Source organism: Xyrauchen texanus, chromosome 44, assembly GCF_025860055.1.
Source record: "Xyrauchen texanus isolate HMW12.3.18 chromosome 44, RBS_HiC_50CHRs, whole genome shotgun sequence".
Lineage (NCBI taxonomy): Eukaryota > Metazoa > Chordata > Actinopteri > Cypriniformes > Catostomidae > Xyrauchen > Xyrauchen texanus.
Window position 1 is genome coordinate 23,556,418 of NC_068319.1, and position 23,825 is coordinate 23,580,242.

General features: G+C 38.3%; 1 pseudogene; it reads left to right on the forward strand.

Moving 5' to 3' along the window:
• The window catches only part of LOC127636388 (exosome RNA helicase MTR4-like), a 48,575-nt pseudogene that overhangs the window by 4,245 nt on the left and 20,505 nt on the right, over positions 1-23,825 (forward strand).

A 23,825-nucleotide genomic window follows, 5' to 3' on the forward strand; every position in this document is an offset into this window, starting at 1 on the left:
TGTCTTGCCCCGACACTTCGGCATGTGGAGTCGTGTGGGCCGGGAATCGAACCGCCAACCCTACGATTAGTGGACAGCCCGCTCTACCACCTGAAAAAATATTGATTTTCCTATGCATCACGATCTTATCAATCTCGATATGATTCTTGAATCCCAAGATAAATTTGTAACTCTATGCGCAACCCTCCACTTCAATGAAAGGAAATGACTTGCATTTGCAACCAAATTTCACTCTATGGATCACACATGCATGTATTTTTCTACTGGCTGGCAAATGTTTCGATTTCACTCACCAGTGAATGAATTGTGTAGTAAAGTGAAGTATTTAGCAGCAAGATCCTTTTACTGGGTGTTGAGAGTAAAAAAAAAATATATATATTTTCACTGTTAATCTTTCTTTGCTTGTTTTTAGGGCTAGAAATCGAGATTTATCTTTCTCTTATTGCTCAAAAATGGAAGCAATGACGATACATTGCTCCCATTAGTTAGAGAATAAATACAAAAACGAATCATATGCAAAACATGTCAGTAAAATAAATAGGCTCACCTTGGGCTGTTTGTGGAGAATCTTTTCATTTCTATAACCGTTACTGGATACAAAAGGCTCTTTTATTAAATATCTATTTCAAACAGAATGTGTTACAAAGCCAAACACATGAACATGGCCCATTATCCTCAAGTCTTCTGTTTCCTTGTGCAGCAAGCATACAGGCTTTAAGGCTGCACATCCTTTAACGAGGTTCATCACTTCCCATACTACTTTGCTTTGCAAGACCTAATTTAATTTTTAAAGAGACCGATGTGGCAGCACTCAGAAGCATTCCATTATTGTGGACTTTTAAACATGTTTTGTGTGGGAAATAGCATGCACTTAAAACGTTTAATCCTGGGACTTTGATGGTATATGGGTGAGCATTATGGGCCGCACTAGCAGTCCACATAGCTGTTAATGTTTTGCTAGTGGTGCTTTTTGTGGGGAGGCTGTTTTCATTTGCTTGGTCAGAGCAGATGTCATCATTAGGGCATTCCAACTCAAGTGTGATTTTGTTGAAGATTTCCAGAAAATTTTCATCATTTCCAAAATGCACAAGTGTAGAGGTCTGTAAGTTTTCATTATTTTACTGAGGTGTTGCTTTATCAGCAACTGTTACTGAAGTATTGCGGCCTCAGTTAAGACCGTCCACATTAATCCGGATACATTTGAAAATTACGTTTTTATTTTTGAAAAGCGCTCTGTTCACACTGCTGTTTTCAGAAGTTTTTTTAAAAGTTGCTTGTCTACACTGAAATGTCTGAAAATGCTTAAATCCCCCCCTGTTTTTTTCCAACTGTGCAGGGGCGAAAATTTCATCAAAATGTTGGGTGGGACAATAAACGTAACAATTCTCAAGAGCAATTTTTGAAGGGGACACCAAGGGGTTTTTTGTTGTTGCCCCGTTTGCATTTGTATTATTTTATTTCTTAAACAATTATTTTAAGAATCTATCATTATATTATTTACAATACACATATTTTAATGATATTTTAGGGGGGGACAACCCTCAGATGGGGGGGGGGGGGGTCCTGACCCCCCGACTCCCCCGCGATTTCCGCCTATGCAACTGTGCATGGGAAAAAAACGTAAACCGCATTGCCCTGTGTCATTTCGTCGCTGCACAGCAATTGCGTGTAAACTTACCATACCATTTTGAAGGAATGCAATGTTAAGGTTGTACAAAGTAATATTTATCTTTAACAACGCTATTAAAGTTATTAGCAGGCATAACAACGATGCTACAACCTGGGCCGCCATCTTGGATGTTCTTTGACTGTATCACATGACAACAAATACATTATCATATATCTCCATTTCCCACTGTACAATGTTAAGACGGTGTTATCAAATGTATCCACTTGGGAAAACATTTTTGAAAATCTCAGTTTTTGCTGGATAAAAATGTAATATCGGTGTGGACAGAATGCCAAAACGTAGCAAAATGTATGCGATTTTTAAAATGAAATTTTATTAGTATGGACGTAGCCTTTTGCAGCAGCACAAAATAGTTTTTGTAGAATTCCCCCAAATGTGGTCGTCACTACATGCTGAAACAAAACAAAGTTTTGTAACGTTTCATTTTGTAATAAATACCACTTATTACAACATAGTTGTAAATGTGTAACATTATCTAGTCCTGAAATTGTAATATGAGATTTTTTGGGTGAACTTTCCCTTTTTAGATCACAACACAATAATTCTTGGTTTATTTCGAGCCAGACATGAAAGTTATGATGACAAACTTGCAGTTCAGTAAGTGAGTCAAATGGTAATTCCAACAGCTCTGACTGATTCGGTAAATAATTTAGTTAGAATGAATTATACTGATAGTTTGGAAGTCTATTTTACCGATTCATTAAAAGACTCAAGCTATTCATTCATGAGTTGCAGTACATTGGTCATGCTGTACTGTATGTCTATTTGTGCCCTCTGTCAAAGAAAGGAACTTCATAGAGCACAACATTGCTCACCCACTTTTTCAGCCGCCTTTGTTATGGAAGTCTTTTTGTTTTAAAGGGACTTCATCAATTTTTTCCATCTATAAACCAAATGAATCAGTTTCAAGGTGAATCACATTCCAAAGTGATTTGAAGTTAAAGTATTTGAAAATTAAACATTTTAACCATTTTAAGAGTTTTTTTTTTAAAAACAATATTGATGTATAGACAGCGTCTAAACATAATTTAACGTTTTAACACCTATAGAAACATACAAATGTTTGTGTATTGTTTGAATTTATTAATAATAAATACATAGATTTAATTTATAATAAATTAAAAATACACTTAAAAATAAATCACTTCTAGTCAATGACTTGATAAGCACATACAACCTGGATTTTATGTTTCTAAATGAAACTTGGCTAGAAGACAGCTGTAGTGCAACAGTCCTTAATGAAACATCCCCTCCTAACTTATTTGAGTGTCTGCAGAGAAGGTAGGAGAGGTGGGGGTTTAGATGCTCTCTTTTAAGATGTCTATCAATGTAAGCAAATATCATTTGGGAATTACCCGTCTTTCGAATATCTGGGTAGTGTGTTAAAAGGTGCTCCACGCATTTTACTTATCATTATTTACAGGCCTCCAAAATACTCTCCAGCCTTCGCTGAGGACTTTACAGAACTGTTATCAACAATTACCTCAGAGTTTGACAGTTTTGCCATTGCTGGAGACGTTAACATTCACATAGATAATGCAGAAAACAATATGACAAAAATCATAACTGTTTTAAAAACTTTTGATCTGACTCAAAATGGACCCACACACAATCATGGACACACTCTAGATTTACTTATCAGTAAGGGTCTAAACATTTCATCGATTGTTATTAAGGATGTAGCACTGTCTGATCATTTCTGTATTTTCTTTGATATATTGATCTCTCCTGCCATTGAAGCTAGATCTGTGTCTGTCAAGAAGAGATGCTTAAATGAGAACACTAGTGTACTATTTATGAAGGCTATATCTTTAACACCAAGTATATCTGCTGACTCTGTTGATTTTCTCCTTGATTCTTTTAACTCAAAAGTTAAGTGTAATTGATGATATTGCTCCTGTGAAAGTCAGGAAGAAGAGTGGCAGACAAAAAGCACCTTGGAGAAACTCAACAGCAGTGCAAAATATGAAAAGACAATGCAGAAAAGCAGAGCGCATGTGGCGGAAGACAAAACTTGTAGTCCATTATAACATCTACAAAGACAGCATCCATGCTTTTAATATGGAACTAGGCAAAGCTAGACAGACTTTCTTCTCGAATATTATAAACAGCAACTTAAACAACACACACACTCTTTTTGCGACTGTAGAGAGACTGACAAACCCCCCAAGCCAGATTCCCAGTGAAATGCTCTCAGACAGCAAGTGCAGTGAGTTTGCTTCTTTCTTCTCTGAAAAAAATCAATAATATCAGAAAGGTGATCGGCACATCCAAATCAAACCACAACCTGAGAAAGTAGTTACTATGTCTGATTTCAAAGAAATTGATGGCAAAATTTTGGAAGAAACCGTACAGCACCTTAAAACATCAACCTGCGCCCTTGATGCACTTCCCACATCTTTTTTCAAAAGTGTGTTCAACTGTTTAGATGGAGATCTCCTAGAAGTGATAAACTCTTCACTTCTCTCTGGGAGTTTTCCAAACTCCCTGAAAACTGCAGTTGTCAAGCCCCTCTTGAAAAAGAGCAATCTGGATAAGACCATATTAAGCAACTATAGACCGATCTCAAATCTTCCTTTCATAGGCAAGATCATTGAAAAAGTTGTCTTCAGTCAGCTGAACAAATTCTTGAACTCAAATGGATACTTTGACAATTTTCAATCTGGTTTCCGATCTCATCACAGCACAGAGACAGCTCATAAAGATAATAAACTGATATTTGCTTAAATACTGATACAGGCAAATTATCAGTACTGGTACTACTCGACCTCAGTGCTGCATTTGACACTGTCGATCACAACATACTTCTTGACAGGCTGGAAAACTGGGTGGGGCTTTCTGGGATGGTCCTAAAATGGTTCAGGTCATACTTAGAAGGGAGAGGTTATTATGTGAGTATAGGAGACCATAAGTCTGAGTGGATGTCCATGACATGCGGAGTCCCTCAAAGCTCAATTCTTGCGCCACTCCTGTTCAACCTGTATATGCTCCCAATGAGCCAAATAATGAGAGAGAACCAAATTGCTTACCACAGCTATGCAGACGACACACAGATCTTCTTAGCCCTATCACCTAACGATTACAGCCCCATTGACTCCCTGTGCCAATGCATTGATGAATTAAACAGTTGGATGTGCCAAAACTTTCTTCAGTTAAACAAAGACAAAACTGAAGTCATTGCGTTTGGAAACAAAGATGACGTTCTCAAGGTGAATGCATACCTTGATGCTAGGGGTCGAACAACTAAAAATCAAGTCAGGAATCTTGGTGTGTCTCTAGAGTCAGACCTTAGTTTCAGTAGTCATGTCAAAGCAATAACTAAATCAGCATACTATCATCTGAAAAATATTGCAAGAATTAGATGCTTTGTTTCCAGTCAAGACCTAGAGAAACTTGTGCATGCTTTCATCACCAGCAGGGTGGATTATTGTAATGGAGTCCTCACTGGCCTTCCCAAAAAGACCATAAGACAGTTGCAGCTCATACAGAACGCTGCTGCCAGGATTCTGAGCAGAACCAGAAAATATGAACATATCACACCAGTCCTCAGGTCTTTACACTGGCTCCCAGTTACATTTAGGATTGATTTTAAAGTATTATTACTGGTATATAAATCACTCAATGGGCTAGGACCTCAATATATTGCAGATATGCTCACTGAATATAAACCCAACAGATCACTCAGATCATTAGGATCACATCAGCTAGAAATACCAAGGGTTCACTCTAAGCAAGGAGAGTCTGCTTTTAGCTATTATGCCAGCCGCAGCTGGAACCAGCTTCCAGAAGAGATCAGATGTGCTCCTACAGTAGTCACATTCAAATCCAGACTCAAAACACATCTGTTTAGCTGTGCATTTACTGAATGAGCACTGTGCCACTGTGTGTCCGACTGTTTGTACTGTATTTTATTTTATTCTAAAATGTTTCAATTATTCTTATTTTTTTATTCTTATTTTAATCTCTTCTATGTAAAGCACTTTGAATTACCATTGTGTATGAAATGTGCTATATAAATAAACTTGACTTGCCTTGCCTAAATGCGATTACATTTATTTAATGCAGTTGATATTATATGACAATTTAATTGGTTTCATTCCGTTATCTGTGATTTCTGCTGCCCTATACAACATTTTAAAGGATTACATCCCTTTAACCAAGAATAAACTTTAAAATGTTAAAATGAATAAATAAAAAAGCAAAACAAAAAGCACCATAATACGATAATAAAATTAATCCATACATTTGTTAGCTATAATCCAAATCTTCAGACTGCTTTCATTGAGAACAGACCCAAATTCAAGCCTTTTATTCAACGATGTCCATCTCCATCTGCAGCAGCGCCATCGTGCCCACCATCAAAATTAAAAAAATTGCCGCCTCAAGCTTAATGACCAGTGGTTTTATGGCAGTGATGTCAAATTCTCATTGGCTCACAAGTGTCTCGTGACTGTTTGCGATATGCCATATTCTGCGATGTATATGGTTGAATGAGATTATGGAGTGCATCAGGAGAATATTTACAGCAATTATTTCAATTCTTCTACTCCTCACACAATGCTATTTTATGCTGTCAGGAGTACGTCGGATGCAGCGCATCGCCCTGTGGACTACTTTAGTACTGAGTTTCGCAATTTTTCGGAATAAATTGTGATTACATTTATCTGCCTTTTAAGTGCTTAAAAAAATGGTTAGGTTTAGGAGTAGGTGTGGGATTAGCAGCTGTAAAATATATATAAATTAATATATTGTAACAAATTATTGGTAATCTACTTTACCAATACGTTACATGTTTTCATATTGTTAAAATGTGGTTATGTTTAGAGGTTAGGGTAGGGTTAAGGGATCTAAAATGTATATAAAACAGTAAAACTTTACAAATATATTTATAATCGATTCACGTATTCAAGGATACAGTTTAAGTCAAAAATTTACATACACTTAGGCTGAAATCATAACTTCTTTTTTCTATCACTCCACAGATTTATTATTAGCAAACTATAGTTTTGGCAAGTCGTGTAGGACATCTACTTTGTGCATGACACAAGTAAATTTTCCAACAATTGTTTACAGACAGATTGTTTCACTTTTAATTGAATATATCACAATTCCAGTGGGTCAGAAATTTACATACACTTAAATTAACTGTGCCTTTAAGCAGCTTGGAAAATTCCAGAAAATGATGTCAAGCCTTTAGACAATTAGCCAATTCGCATCTGATAGGAGTTGTACTGATAGATGTATTTTAAGGCCTACCTTCAAACTCAATGCCTCTTTGCTTGAAATCATGGGAAAATACAAATACAAATCAGCCAAGACCTCAGAAAAACATTTGTGGAACTCCACAAGTCAGGTTCATCCTTGGGAGCAATTTCCATCCCAACCATGAAGTATGGGAGTAGCAGCATCATGTTTTGGGGTGCTTTGTTGCAGTAGGGACTGGTGCACTTCACAAAATACATTGCATCATGAGGAATTATGTGGATATATTGAAGCAACATCTCAAGACATCAGCCAGGAAGTTAAAGCTCAGTTGCAAATGGGTCTTCCAAAGTTGTGGCAAAATGGCTTAAGGACAACAAAGTCAAGGTATTGGAGTGGCCATTACAAAGCCTTGTCCTCAATCTGAAAGAGAAAATTTGTGGGCAGAACCGAAAAAGTGTGTATGAGCAAGAAGGCCTACAAACCTGACTCAGTTACAGCAGTTCTGTCTGGAGGAATGGGGAAAAATTCCAGCAACTTATTGTGAGAAGCTTGTGGAAGGCTACCTATAAAGTTTGACACAATTTAAAGACAATGCTACCAAATAATAACAAAGTGTATGTAAACGTCTGACCCACTGGGAATGTGATGAAAGAAATTAAAGCTGAAATAAATAATTCTCTTTACTGTTATTCTGACATTAAAATTTAAATAAAGTAGTGATCTAGCTGACTTAAAACAGGGAATGTTTTCTACAAATAAATGTCAGGAATTGTGAAAAACTGAGTTTAAAAGTATTTGGCTATGGTGTATGTAAACTTCTGACTTCAAATGTAGTTGTAATGGATTCGTCAATATTTTACGTTTCTAAAGCTGTAAAAATGTATACTTTTAGATGCTTCCAAATGTCCTTATTGTATGTTTTAGTATCTATCCAAATATACAAACGTTTACGTTTAAATGGTACAAATATTAACTTTCAAATAGCTACGTATATTAATTAAATTAGGCTGGTCTGGGTGTATATCTTATCGTTACAAAACTGTTTGCCTATGGAGAAAATTAATGGGATTATTGGTTTTATTTCCCAAATCTTTATTTCATTACATACATTTCAAACTGCAAGTTCAAAGTATTGGGCTAGTGGAACACTTTTTTTATTTTTTATATTTTATATCTAGCTTCTATCTTGTTATGCAGTGCAGTTTTAATGCGCTAATCCACTTGAAAGCTAACCACGCCACGTGTTGTGTACAGAAATAGAGATATTCTTATCCCGATGACACATTGTTTCTGGCCTCTGGGTAGAGCAAGAAAACATAGCATCTCTCCCTTTCCTCAAAACAACATCTTGAGTCTTTCCATTCTCTGCTCCATCTCATTCTTTATGATGCTCCCCATTACATATATCTCGCTGGCCTGCAGCCTTTTTAATGTGATCATGGAAACTCTCAGAGCAGCAATGTAAAGAATGCACACACATTCCCCAGTGATACTGGCTGTATTTCAGAGCCTTTGAGCTCACACATGATTGTTCTTTCCAAACAAGGTCCTTTTAAATGCCGAAAATGTTTCCATTTCTGTATCTATAGATGAAGAGAAAAAACTGGTGGAGGAAGTGTTCAGCAACGCCATAGATTGCCTCTCTGATGAAGACAAGAAGTTGCCTCAGGTAACTGCATTGCATGCACTTCTATCACCAGACATTTGCTGTGGTTTTCTACAATGTTTACTTTATTAGAACACCGATACATCAACGCTGATAAATCTACGAAGGTTTTGCACACTTCATGAAGAGAATTGCTGACTATTTCCAAATCAGTCAGTTATGAGTTTATATTTTGATTACTGTGCTGCCTTAGAAGGAAGCTGCCTATGTAAGCAGTAGAAAGCAAGGCAGCTCAGATTTTGAAACAGAGTGGCTCTTTGTTAAATGCTGCTTTTACATGCTTTTGCTTGGTTTGTTCATACTTTTGGATTATAAAATGCTCTTCAGACACTTAAGTTTTGCTGATATGTAACCAGCTTGTGACATCAAAGTATCTGTGTTTAAATGTAAGTGTTTGGCCATTGGTTCTCCCCCTCTGGCAAAAAATACAGTTCTTTCATCCTGTTCTTGGCTTGTCTACCCAGCCATACATCTGTTGACAGCCCTTGAAATGTCTCACATTTCCATGCACCACATTCAGCTAAACTTTGTACCAATATAAACTCTGTTTACATCTTAAAGGCAAGCACCAAATTGGTTGGGTTATTTGTTTTGCTGAAATATTCCCTTAAAACCGTATGCTGTTGCTTTGGTAAATTAAGGTCTACCACAGAATCCACAGTAAAGTGGATCTGTACGTGTGAAACTTGTTCGGGGCTGGCTTACGGACATTACTGGGTGTTTTAGCCATTTTCAAAACAGTTTCAAGAGGCTCGTAAAACTTTCCACCCTCTCTCCTCATTTGACCACTCGTTACTCCTACTTAATTTTTCTCCTGTACATCTCAACAATGTTGTCATCCATTTCCACATTGTAGAAAAACAGAGCCTGGCCTGTGTTCATACCAAATATCAGTTCCAAAACCTAGTTAGCTGCATACGGTGCATTTTAAAGGGATAGTTCACCCAATAATTTAAATTCTATCATTTACTCAACTCGTGTCATTCCAAAAACATATGTCTTTCATCATTATGAAGAACTCAAAAGGAAAAAAGCTTAAAGGACCCTAAATAAAAGTACTTCATGCTGCTTGTGCTTCATATTCCACCTTTTCTGAAGGCATGACAAACAACTCAGTGTTTTAATTTTCAGAGATGTCCGTTGCGCGTGAGTTGCAAACTCGTTCAGATTTGTTCACATGTTCGTGCGAGCACTTGCTTTGTTTAGTGCTTAAAACAGTCCAAGTTCTCTTTTGAACATGTGCCACTGTGAACGAGCATCTCTAGTGCTATGAGTTTTTATGCTGGTTAGAGTATAATTTTATTGTTAGCTTAGCAACATGCTAATGTCAGCCTCTGTTGGAATCAATTGTGAGTCATGTTTGTGAGTTGCTACCTATTCCAAATCAGTCACTTATGAGGTCCCATTTTAATTTGGATGCTTCCTTATACATGCAGTAGACATTAATTCAGCTGACTAGGTTTTGAAACAAAGCTAAAATCTTCTAAAATCCCAAAAAAGGTGCTGATCTCTGATCAGATTGTTTATACAGACACTGCTCTGTCAGTGGGACTTTAAACTGATGCTAAATCAACCCTCATGCTTTTGGAGTATGATTGATTATAGGACCTGCTTCAAGTATGCAGTTTGTGTAAATGTTACCTTTACGAGGGAAGAACGATCCATCAACAACCCCATCCTTTTTGTTCTCAATGATACAGTGTAGTTCTAAGATCACTGAATTGTTTTTAAAAGACCTGTTCAATTCTAAGTCTAAATCAACCTAAGATGTTTTTTCTCACAATTCTTATTTAATTTGTCATTTTGCAATTAATGAAATCAAAGCAGTTTGTTCAGGCAGAGTAATTCATATCCCTTCAGTTTACTTACCGAGAAAACCGGTCTGTGGTCATAATTCTGTCATGGGACTGCGTTATATCCTGCAACACCTCGACAGACATGGGACTTATGCAAGGATCCTATTTGTGGACTTCAGTTCATCCTTCAATACCATCATGCCTGATCTTCTCTCAACCAAACTGACCCAGCTCTCCTTGCCCACCCCAATCTATTGATAAATCACCAGCTTTCTGACAGATTGGCAGCAGCTAGTGAGACTGGGGAAACTCGCATCCGGGACCCTCACTATTAGCACTGGTAGTATGTTTTCACCCTTTTAACATCAACCTGCCTTGGGGCGGCAGATAAAAATTAGCCATCTTGGATAAATCTGCACATTTACATAGACGAGATGTTAATTAATGTGTTGTCCCTGAATAAATAAGTAAATATAAATATCTGATATATCTACATTGGTTGCCAATGTAATGCTTTAACTGTCATGTCACAAATAAGGGAAATAAACGTATCCAATCTAACTGTTCAGTCTGAAACGAATGTCGTGAAATCTGTTTGTTGAAGTATTTCAAAATACTTTTTTTTTTTTTCCCCTTTACTGTTCACACAAAGATCTAAACAGATTTGGGTCGGATATACTAAACTGTTTAATTTTTGCTGTTTGTCTGAAAGCTTCAGCAGCATGAAAGTGTAAAATGTTCTCAATATAATCTCCACACTAAATCCACATTCTGAATTATCAAAAAAAAAAAAAAAAGAAAGAAAGAAAAAGGAGTTTAGATGAATAACAGAACATGTTATGACATTCAGAATATACAGTGCATCCAGAAAGTATTCACAGCGCTTCACTTTTGTCAATTTTTGTTATGTTACAGCCTTATTCCAAAATGGATTAAATTCATTACTTTCCTCAAAATTCTACAAACAATACCCCTTAATGACAACGTGAAAGAAGTTTGTTTGAAATATTTGCAAATTTCTTACAATAAAAAATGAAAAAAAATCACATGTACATAAGTATTCACAGTCTTTGCTCAATACTTTGTTGAAGCACCAATTACAGCCTCAAGTCTTTTTGAGTATGATGCTACAAGCTTGGCACACCTATTTTTGTGCAGTTTCTCCCATTCTTCTTTGTAGGACCTCTCAAGCTCCATCAGGTTGGATGGGGAGTGTCGGTGCACAGCCATTTTCAGATCTCTCCAGAGATGTTCAATCGGGTTCAAGTCTGGGCTCTGGCTGGGCAACTCAAGGACATTCACAGAGTTGTCCCGTAGCCATTCCTTTGTTATCTTGGCTGTGTGCTTTGGGTCGTTGTCCTGTTGTAAGATGAACCTTCACCCCAGTCTGAGGTCCAGAGCGCTCTGGATCAGGTTTTCATCAAGGATGTCCCTGTACATTGCTGCATTCATCTTTCCCTCGATCCTGACTAGTCTCCCTGTTCCTGCCGCTGAAAAACATCCCCACAGCATGATGCTGCCACCACCATGCTTCACTGTAGGGATGGTATTGACCAGGTGATGAGCGCTGCCTGGTTTCCTCCAGACATGACGCTTGCCATTCAGGCCAAAGAGATAAATTTTTGTTTCATCAGACCAGAGAATTTTGTTTCTCATGGTCTGAGTCCTTCAGGTGCCTTTTGGCAAACTCCAGGCGGGGTGTCATGTGCTTTTTACTGAGGAGTGGCTTCCGTCTGGCCACTCTACCATACAGGCCTGATTGGTGGAGTGCTGCGGAGATGGTTGTTCTTCTGGAAAGTTCTCATCTCTCCACAGAGAAACGCTGGAGCTCTGTCAGAGTGACTATAGGGTTCTTGGTCACCTCCCTGACTAAGGCCCTTCTCCCCCGATCGCTCAGTTTGGCCAGGTGGCCAGCTCTAGGAAGAGTCCTGGTGGTGCTAAACTTATTCCATTTATGGATGATGGAGGCCACTGTGCTCATTGTGACCTTCAATGCTGCAGAAATGTTTAGATACAATCCTGTCTCGGAGGTCTACAGACAATTCCTTGTACTTCATTGCTTGGTTTGTGCTCTGACATGCACTGTTAACTGTGGGGCATTATAGAGACAGGTGTGTGCCTTTCCAAATCATGTCCAATCAACTGAATTTATCACAGGTGGATTCCAAATCAAGTTGTAGAAACATCTCAAGCATGATCACTGAAAACAGGATGCACCTGAGCTCAATTTTGAGTGTCATGGCAAAGGCTGTGAATACTTATGTACATGTGATTGTTTTCGTTTTTTATTTGTAATAAATTTACAAAGATTTCAAACAAACTGCTTTCACGTTGTCATTATGGGGTATTGTTTGTAGAATTTTGACGAAAATAATGAATTTTATCCATTTTGGAATAAGGCTGTAACATAACAAAATGTGGAAAAGGTGAAGTGCTGTGAATACTTTCCTGGATGCACAGTAAAAAAATATATATATACTTTGGCTCAGGCTATGTCCACATTAATCCGGATACATCTGAAGACTGTGTTTTTGTTTCTCGAAACACTCTCCGACTACACTGCTGTTTTCAGCCGTTTTCCAAAAGTTGCTCATCCACACTGAAACATATTAAATCCCCTAACTGCCCATGCGAAAAAAATCGCTGTTCCATGTACGGTCTGAAATGCAATTGTCCTTGTGTTCCATCTTTAAGTTGATCTTGATTAGATACATTATGCTAATCTAACTGAGCTGTGATTAAACACTGATGTCAGAAAGAGTCATGGTGGTTGAAGCCATGTGTTTGATTATGAACAGGTGGAGCATGTCCTGCCATTGCTGAAGAGGGGGATTGGGATTCATCATGGTGGTCTCCTCCCCATCCTGAAGGAAACCATTGAGATCCTTTTCTTTGAGGGACTGCTGAAGGTAAGATACCTTCTGTTAACCCCTTCAAGTAATCAGAATCAGAAAAAGCTTTATTGCCAATTACGTTTTTTTATGGATACAAGGAATTTGTTGTGGTGTTGTAGGTGCGTTCACACAATCTCTAAATATATGAACAAGAATTAAAATAAAATATAAGCAATATAAATATGAATATAAATATGTCCACGCAGTATCAAATAAAAATAAGTATAAAATAAAAGAGAGCAGAGTAGTGCAGTGAAATGTAGAGCCAGAGGTGGAGTGTGTAGAGTGTCAGGGTGGGTACTGGGCATTGTTGATAAGGCAAGTGGCGGATGGGAAGAAACTGTTCTTGTGGTGTGAGGTTTTTGTCCTGATGGACCTCAGCCTTCTGCCAGAGGGGAGTGATTCAAAGAGATTGTGGCCAGGGTGGGAGAGATCAGCCACAATCTTTCCAGCACGCATCAGGGTCCTGGAGTCGTACAGGTCCTGGAGCGGCGACAGATTGCAGCCAATCACCTTCTCTGCAGACGGATGACATGCTGCAGTCTGCCCTTGTCCTTGGCAGTAGTAGCAGCGTACCAGATAGTGATGGAGGAAGTGAGGATGGACTCGATGATGGCTGTGTAGAAGTGCACCATCATTGACTTTGGCAGGTTGAATTTCTTCAGCTGCCGCAGGAAGTACATCCTCTGTTGTGCTTTCTTGATGAGGGCGCTGATGTTCATCTCCCACTTGAGGTCCTGGGAGATGGTAGTTCCCAGGAAGCGGAAAGACTCCACAGTGTCAATTGTGGAGTCACAGAGGGTGATGGGGGCAGGTGCGGCTGAGTTCTTCCTGAAGTCCACAACCATCTCCACTGTCTTTAGAGCGTTGGGCTCTAGGTTGTTTTGGTTGCACCAGGTCACCAGGTGGTCAAACTCCTACCTGTAGGCAGACTCGTCACAATCAGAGATGAGTCCGATGAGGGAGGTGTCGTCCGCAAACTTCAGCAGCTTGACGGACTGGTGACTGGAGGTGCAACTGTTAAGGCCATTGCACACTGAGTCCAAAATTTTCGTATGCGTTTTTTCGTGTTCATCAGCCTAAAAATTCGTCACGCACAGAAACCTTGCACACTGAGTCCGATGCGTATTTATTAAACCTTTATGGAAAAAACGCAAAAAATACAAAATGGATTCGATCAAGCAGTGAGAATGATTTTGTTGCCCTCTCTCTTCTTTAAAAGAGAAAAGAAAGAGGAAATATTGGGTCCATCCAATCCTGAGATTGCGCTGAGAGGAAGGAGAGTTTCAGCTCCTTATCAAGGAGTTGCGAAATTATCCGAGCGATTCAAAATTTACCTCAGAATCAGAATGTCTGTGGAAAAGTTTGATGCTTTGCTAGCGATACTGGAGCCACACATTAAAAAGAAGACTACAAATTTCCGTGAGCCAATCGATACTGAACAGAGACTGGCAGTATGTCTAAGGTAGCTATCACACACACACACACACACACACACACACACACACACACACGCGCGGAAGCGCTGGGCAGACAGATCAGCTGTATACAGGTTATATTTTGTACCCTAATAATACAATAGTAATCGAATTGGCTGCTCAATCACACCTAAATCGATCCGAAATTTCGATCTGATTGAAAGGGAGGTTTATTCCTTTTCTATTCGATCGAGAGAACATACACTTGATCGAATTGAAAACCGAAACTGAAAGGACTGCGCATATTCAGTGTTTTTGTAATCCGCATTTTGTTTTTCATACAGTACTTTGTGCTGCGAGACGAAGTGTATCAACTTGTCAAACGCCATTCTGGATTTTGCCGGTCACTTGTACGGTGGCTCCGATTTGTCAAAAAACCTCTCAAAATGCTGGCTGTGGATGCGAAAAACGCAGAAAATCGAACCCGATCCGAATTTTTTTATTACGGACGAAAGTTTCGGAGGCAGTGTGCAAGCGTGATTGAAATAACGTGAGGTCGAATTTTTTTTTAACGTGCGAAAATTTCGGATGCGAATTTCGGACTCAGTGTGCAATGGCCTTTAGTGTACAGGGAGAAGAGCAGATGAGAAAGAACGCAGCCCTGGGGGGAATCCAGTGCTGATGGTCTGAGTCCGAGACGTGTTTCCCCAGTCTCACATGCTGCTTCCTGTCAGACAGGAAGTCAGTGATCCACCTGCAGGTGGAGTCAGGCACACTTAGCTGGGAGAGCTTCTCCTGGAGTAGAGCCGGGATGATGGTGTTAAAGGCAGAGCTGAAATCGACAAACAGAGTCCTGGCGTAGGTTCCTGCGGAGTCCAGGTGCTGGAGGATGTAGTGGATAGCCAAGTTGACTGCATCGTCTACAGACCTGTTGGCTCTGTATGCAAACTGCAGGGGGAAAGACCCTGTAAAATGTGGAGTGGAACACTTTAGACTTCATTGCCCTTATGCAACCTTGGAGTCATATTTGTGATCAGATTACTTCATGACCGAAACTAAATTAGTTTAAACTAATAATATTAGTTTAGTAAAAACACCTTACCACTATCTCAATAATTTTCATAATGGCTGTCATGTGTCCTTTGAGATAATGGTGTGGTGTAATGTCTTTCTCTGTCTCTTTCCCCAGGCCTTGTTTGCTACTTGAACATTTGCCATGGGAATTAACATGCCTGCTCGAACCGTGCTCTTCACCAGCGCACGCAAGTTTGACGGCAAAGACTTCCGCTGGGTAAATCACAAAATCTATCCTCTATCCTACTTCTCACAGTAAGATTTCGAAATGCATTTTCTTTGTGTCTTCAGCCACCGGTACACAGAGGACATGGGGTCGAGCGACAGTCCCATCCAACTTGCCACGTATTGTTTGCATGAGTGTGAGGCAATGACTCAAGCTGTTGTGAATAAAAGAGGGCCTTGGCATCTCCTCCAGCTCAGAGTGAGGGAACGCTGGAAACTGCCATCTAAAATGTTTTGCAAGGAACATCTGGTATCCATGAGTGCCAGAAGAATGCACAGTCAAGGTTTTGGCTAACTGAGTGCAGGCACTGAGCCCGGCCGGCTCTGGGATTTTAGACGTTAATAGTAGATAACACTGATCTGAGGTCAGTGCTGGATGTGCTGTAATGTAGCGGGGAAACATTAGGAGGGGTTATCAGCATCGGCAAGGCAAAAACAATATTTGCAAAGTGAACAGGCTGAAATCACAAGTTAACATTGTTTGAGGTACGTGCCAAATGGGGATTTGTCAAAGCCATACCAGTGAAGAACTTTTGAAGGCAAATTGAAAGATTATGTGCTTGATACCACCATTTTTCGTGTTAACAAAACATCCAACTTCCTGATCGATGGATAAGATGAAAATCATTGGAGAGAAATGCAGAAAATAAAGTATACGTGATCAGAAATATGCTTATACTTCAGTTAGTTCTGGTTTTTAAAAACCTTTTCAACTTTGGAGCATTTTTGGACTGCCACCTGCACTTTTCACACTCAAATTTAAAAGTTCACCCTGTATACATACTGTGGACTAATTGCCAAAATAAACATAAAAACTAGACTCATTATTCATAAATAATATTGTATGTTTACAATCTTATGATCTTATTAATGTAATGCTGGGTCTGTTCATGACATCTCCCTCCAAAAAGTCTTATTTTATACCATTTGATGGCAGCGAGTACTAGAAAAAAACATTTTCCCTCTCACTTCTGTCACAAAATGATGTTCTGACATGTAGGTGTCACTCTAACCTTTTTTAACCCTTACAGATGTGCTCGTCCCTAGATATGCAGGCTAATTTTTCAGTTCATGCGCCACCCCCATTATTTGCCTTATTTTGTTATTTCATTTAAAATATTGAAGTTATGGTTATCTATGAAAAGATGAGATTCTAAGCTTTCAAACCATACCACATAGGCTGAATTTAAGCTTAAATGTTCTTCGCAGCATAGCGCCTCCTTTTGGACCCACTTTTTTTTTTTTTTTTTTTTTTTTTACTAATAATCTTCCCCTCGTTATTAGATTGTCATTAGATTGACTTGACAAGGCTAGCACATTCTCACTTACACTTGCGTGCTTTTCATTGCTTAAAGTAATAAATTAATTTCTTTTGCACTTCACATTAGATCACCTCTGAAGAATACATCCAGATGTCTGGACGTGCCGGCAGAAGAGGAATGGACGAAAGGGGAATCATCATCTTCATGGTGGATGAGAAAATGAGCCCTGCAGTGGGAAAACAGTTACTGAAGGTAAAGCACTGAAGCACAGCCACAACATGCTGTGTCATACTTTAAAACTAGTAATCCAGGGGTGCCCAATACGTCGATCGCGATCTACCAGTCGATCGCAAAAGCAATGCTGGTAGATCACACAAAATGTAAATGTACTTTAGTTAATAAATATAATGTCTTCTTTTAGTTTCTGTCTGACTTGCACTTGACGAGTAAATATTGACCAGGCAAGGTTTTGTTTATTCAGTTGCCATGACAACTAGGTTTGCGCATACGCGCCTTCCAAGGACTTCTGAGAACGGAGCGCGAAATTACGATACTACTGCCCCAGTTAGGCAAAACTGTCTGATTCCATTCAGTGCAAGTCATCAGAATAAGGTAAATGCTCTGGCTATTGTAATCTGTTGTGCTGTAGGTGTTTTGGGTTTAGTTTTAAAACTGAATGATATCAACATTGAACATTATTATATATTTTTTTATTAATTAGAAGATGAATTCCATTTAGGAATACATGCAGTAGTCCCAACAAGCATTTTCTTATTTTAAATGAAACTGTGTTTTTTAGTTGGTAGATCTTATTGAGTTGGTCATTTAAAAGTAGATCATCACACAAAAAATTGTGGGCACCCCTGTAGTAATCTGTTTGTATATAATCATAATTCGAGTGCGAGAGCATTCTTCTATGTGTAGCTAATTCCTGAAAGAGATTGTGTATTTTTCTAGTTGCCTCCAAGACTGGGTGATTTCAAAGGAAACATTTTAATTACGTTTTTAAACGTGCCAGTAACAGCTCAACAACTATATTTTGCTCCAATAAGAGCCACGTGCAGGGTCCAAAATTAACACTCACCAAGCAAAGTAAAAGTTGGCTTTTTTTAATGTTTTTACAATAAGTGTGTATCAATAATGAGTGAACAATAAGTTGTGGGTGGGGTTATCTGTTTGATTGACCAATGGTAGATGGGGGGAATGTTCAGAAAACATTATTTTCACAATTCCATTTGGTGACACTGCTGGTGCAGTAGTAACACACTTTAATCTGGGATTAGGTCAAGTATTTTAACAGAAAATGACACACTTTAAATACCTCCCGGTGTGTTTGTTTACAAAGTTACCCAAACAATTCATTCAGGTGACAAGTTGACCAACACACATTTGTTGCACAAATGCTCTGATCTTAAACCCCTAAACCCCCTCTAAACCATGGCACACTCTGTAATGGTGTTGCCCATGCATTAATTCCTTAATACGCTCATTTAACGTAAAGTCTCTTAGTCTCGCACGCCTGCCTGCCAGGATTTATCCTTGTGGACGCCTGATTCCCCCCACCCATGCTTGCATTGCCACATCCCCTGTCTGATTGAGGTTTATTAAAGTCTTGCTCAACATCCTCCCGACTGAATACAAATTGTAGTTTATCTTGGTTATTTTGTAAAGTGTCCAACAGAATACCGGGAAAGCTGTGTCACTAAAATGAATGAGCTGCCACATCAAGTGGCGTCTTCTCATTTTTCTCCTCTTGGCCTTCGTGGAGTTGTTGCAAAGCCTGTTGATGAATAGACAGAGCACTGAAATTGTGTGGCTTTCTTGCTCTCAACATAGTTGTGGTCAGCAATTGTTTACACATGTTTAAAGAACGCTTCAGTGGCTGATGTTTTTATTATTTGTGAATCTTGTTAAGCAAATGATGTTTGTCTCAGTGCAGAAGAGCAAGCTTTTGTGTGCGCACTCTAATTGCCAAAATAGTAAAAAAAGACAACGATCTGGCTGTTGCATAGGGCTGGGCTGTATATCGGATATTCACAATATGTTTGCTATTATTTTGCTGTCAATTTTAAATTAAGCAAGTGTGAATATTTCATGTGCTTTTTATTTTGCTATCAAATTGAATTAGAATAGTTTCACAATCATTCCGTGTCTTGCGACTGAGTTAGAATTGGTAAGTTGAATTAATTCCATGAATTGGTTCAAACTGTCCATATCAATGAATTGATTGAAAACTATTAGATTCAACTATTTGTTTGTATCATCACTCAAAAATTTTATCAGAAGTCCATATGAATGAAAATAATTGAAATATCCTTCTTCAAGGCATTCATTTATTATTGCCCAGCCCTTGTTGCACAAAACCAATGTCACTTCTGCAGGGTTTCCCACACGTCCTGGATAAACTGGAATTTTGCAATGCAATTTTTGAAGTCATGGAAAATTAGAAAAATACTTAATTGTCCTTGAAAATAATTGTTTATATATTTTATTAAGATATTTTAGTATAGTAAAACTGTTTGATACATATACAAAAATATGGTAATGATCGGGATTAGGATAGTGTATCTAATCAATAGTTGTTAGGATATATTATACACAAATGTATATAATTTTTGTCTATTTCCCAGCGGCTGTGCATTATGAAACTACATCAATTGTGGACTGTCATGAAAGATATCTGCTATCATGTCTGCTTTACTCCGACAAAATAGTTTGTGTTCATACAGTGCAACATATTTTTTTCATTCCAACATTGCTGTTGTGTTAACCACAGTTGTAAACTGGAGACAATGACAACGGTCAAACCGCTATATCTTTTTTATAAATTAATTCTCATGCCAAGGTGGTAGTATGGTGATGAGACCTTTACACCTCGGGATGTCAAGTAAAAAAAATTTTAAAACCATTTGAGTCCACTAATACCGTGGTTACCACATGTAGAGCCCTATGATTTCTGTCATGGGAAATTATGAAATCACTGAATCAGTCATAAAAACTTAATGGAATTTTATATATTTGGGATGAAAATTAATTTTTGAATGCAAAATTAATCAAATTAAAATCACAATAAATCCTAGTGTGATGAATAGACTGCAAAAGTCTGTGATATAATTGATTAAATCTATAATCTGCATGTGCTGCGCCCTTCAAAATGAATGTGTGAAGTCAGCTGCTCATACCCTGAAAACATTACATCACGATCCATCGCTGTGTGTGTGTGGTAGATAACAGAGAGCAGAGTGATCTGAAGCATGCAGTAATGTAATAATAATTAATTATTTAATAGTTATTTAATAATAATATTATATTTAGCATTTTTTTATGTTCTTTTGTACAGTATTTCATTTGACAAATATATCTCCAGTGTTTCAGATTGTGCTGTAAGGGTTTGGTATAAAAGCAATTCATTTGACAAAACATAATGCAATGTTATGTTGAAAATTTTTATTAATACTCAGAAAAAAACTGTGATTTTAATAACTCAATGTACATCATGACTTGTATATTTTTGTTTCAAAAGTCAAAAACGGACATAAATATAACACCCCATGGGGACATAAAATCTCCTGTAAATTTGTGCCTTAAAATGAGTGGGAACCCTGTTCTGCTTTTCTGAAGAAATGTGTCAGTTAATTATGTTTGATTCTTGCCATATACGTTTAGTGGCACCTTTTGTTCTTGATTCTTTTCTTTGTACGTTTAGGGTTCTGCTGATCCACTGAACAGTGCTTTCATCTGACCTACAACATGGTGTTGAATCTGCTGCGTGTGGAGGAGATCAACCCAGAATACATGCTGGAGAAATCCTTCTACCAGTTCCAGCACTACAGAGCCGTGCCAGGCGTCCTGGAGAGTAAGAACTGGCTGTTTTAATTTTTTTTTAGTTAAAGGAAGTTGTTTTTGCTCACCATCATGGCATTCCAAACACATATGACTTTTGAGTCATTTTGAAGCACGTTCACAGCTCTCTTTTCAATACAAGGAAAAGCAAGGGACCATAAACCTAAACCACATGACTTGTGTGCTACATTCCATATACAACATATACCTGAAATTCCAGTCTGATCCTATCAATCTCATTTGTGCATTTTCAATTTGATGCATCAGGGCACCTAGTTTAACACCAAATACCATTGGTTCTCACATATCTTGTAACTGAACATAATACACTCATTGAAATGTCCCTTTAAAATAGGCTTTATTTGGTAATTTGTTACATAGAATCAGTAGTTGGGAAACATGACATGTAGCATTGGGATCTTTTTGGCATAATTCTCTCACTCATGTTTTTCTTATTTTCTGTTTGCGTTTCACCCAGAGATGAAAAAGCTGGAAGAGGAGTACAATGCCATTCAAATCCCTAATGAAGAGAGAGTGGTGACCTACTACAAGATCCACCAGCAGCTGGCCAAATTAGGCAAAGAGATAGAGGATTATGTTCACAAACCCAGATACTGCCTTCCTTTCATGCAACCAGGCAGACTGGTTAGGGTAAGTGAACCATGTCTATTTCTGTACATGCAAATACAGCTCATGTTTCATCTAGATAAAGCTGCCAACAGTTTTGTTGAAAGGTGTAGTCCAGGGTCAGAAATGATCCATGGCTCAGGGCAGAAATGTCCCTTAAAGTGACAAAAATCCCCCAGGAAATGAAATGTTGTGATATATATCCTATTTAATAATATCCTTATGTAGTTATGGGTTTAATGCTTCTACAGACTCCACAGTAAATGTAGCTGTCAGATATCTGTGTTCACTGTGTCACAAAGGTGAGTGTTGTTAAATGGTTGGCTAATATGAAGTGTTTTTTAATTAAAAACACTGTAAAGAAAAGACACTCCCAACAACTTTAAAACTTGAAATTGCCATTACACTAAAATGACTACTACTGGGTAGTCATCACAGCCCAGGTTGGTTTAGTAGTTTGGTTACACCCAGGCATCACTGAAGGTCCCACCTCATCAACTAAAATACACTCTCTGGGCTTTTCGTATTTTTTCCCCAGGTGAAAAAAGAAGATTTGGATTTTGGTTGGGGAGTAGTCGTCAGTTTCTCAAAGAAACCAAATGTCAATGTATTGCTGGATGCATTTTTTTTTTTTTGTGCCTACTCTACTCAATGTTATCATTACACTACAATTTCACTTAAAGTACACAATTAAAATATATATTGAATATGTTATGTCCTTTTAGGCTGGCACTGGTGAACTTGATCCACTGTATGTGGTGGAAGTTCTGGTCAACTGCAGTAAAGACAGTTTGAAGAATGTGGCCACAGAGACTGCCAAACCAGCAGGCCCAGGAGAAAAGGGCGAGATGCAGGTAAGACACAACTTTCATTGGGGGTGATTTGAGAGAAATCACTGGCCGTAAATATTTCTTACTGGTCATGAAAGTATTTTTCTTTATTTTTAATATAAATAAAAAATCAAATATTTTTGTCCACATGAAAGTGGAATCTGTCACTTGGTAGAAGCTCTCCAAATTAGACGCTAACATGGACATGCGTGAAATGCTGTCATTCGAAAAAAAAGAAAAAAACTAAGCAAACCAGATCACATTAAATATAATTTTCACTTGCACAATGTTGGACCTATGCAGTTCATTGTTATATCAATAACTTCATTGTGTGATTTTTAAGGAACTTTTTGTTTACTTTTGCATGATTTAAACCATGTTGCAGTTCCTAAAAGTTACAGGCCAATTTATTTACTCACGAAAGCCAGTTTTACTACATGGTTTTACTGCATATGTTTATTTTGGATACTGTTTTGGTTTATCCAAAGTCGACGCTTTAAAGTTTCTGTGGAACATGGCAAAGCATGGCTCTACCAGCTAAATTTCAGACAGTTTGCATTTGGCTGAAGCTCAGAATACTGGCACATATGACATTCTCCAAGCCTTATCTCCTGTAGAGAAATTTGTGTTCCATTTCACACATTCAGCACAAAAGCACATTGATACAGTTGTGATGGCAGTGGTTTAGTTAGATCTCTTTCCCCAAGCATTAAGCAATTTAGCTGGAGCTTCAGAGGTTCCTCCTCATTTTTCTTCCTACATTTTATATTTACATTTATTCAATTAGCAGACGATTTATCCAAAGCAACTTGTAAAATGATGAAGGATACAACATAAGCGATTCATCTTATGGAGATGGTAGCACGAAAAGCACTGCATTACAAAGTTTCAATTGCTTCAGAAAAGTATTATCTAAGACAGAGATTAGAGTACAAAAAGATGTGTCTTAAGCCATATTTTGAAGACAGAGAGGGAGTCTGCTTCATGAATGGAGTTGTGAAGGTCGTTCCACCAACAAGGTACAGTGAAGCTGAAAGTCCAGGAAAGTGATCTGGTTCCTCTGTGTTGGTACGACAAGGCACCGCTCATTTGCAGACAGCTTTCTGTTGGGAACATAGCTCTGCAGGAATGTGTTGGGTAAACTGGAGCAGACCAAGTGACCAGCAGCCAGTGTAGAGAGACAAGGAGGGGTGTAACATGCACTACCTGACCTGCTACATTCTGGATAATTTACTAAGGCCTAATTGTGCATGCAGGAAAGCCGACTAATAGAGCATTACATTAATCTAGTCTAG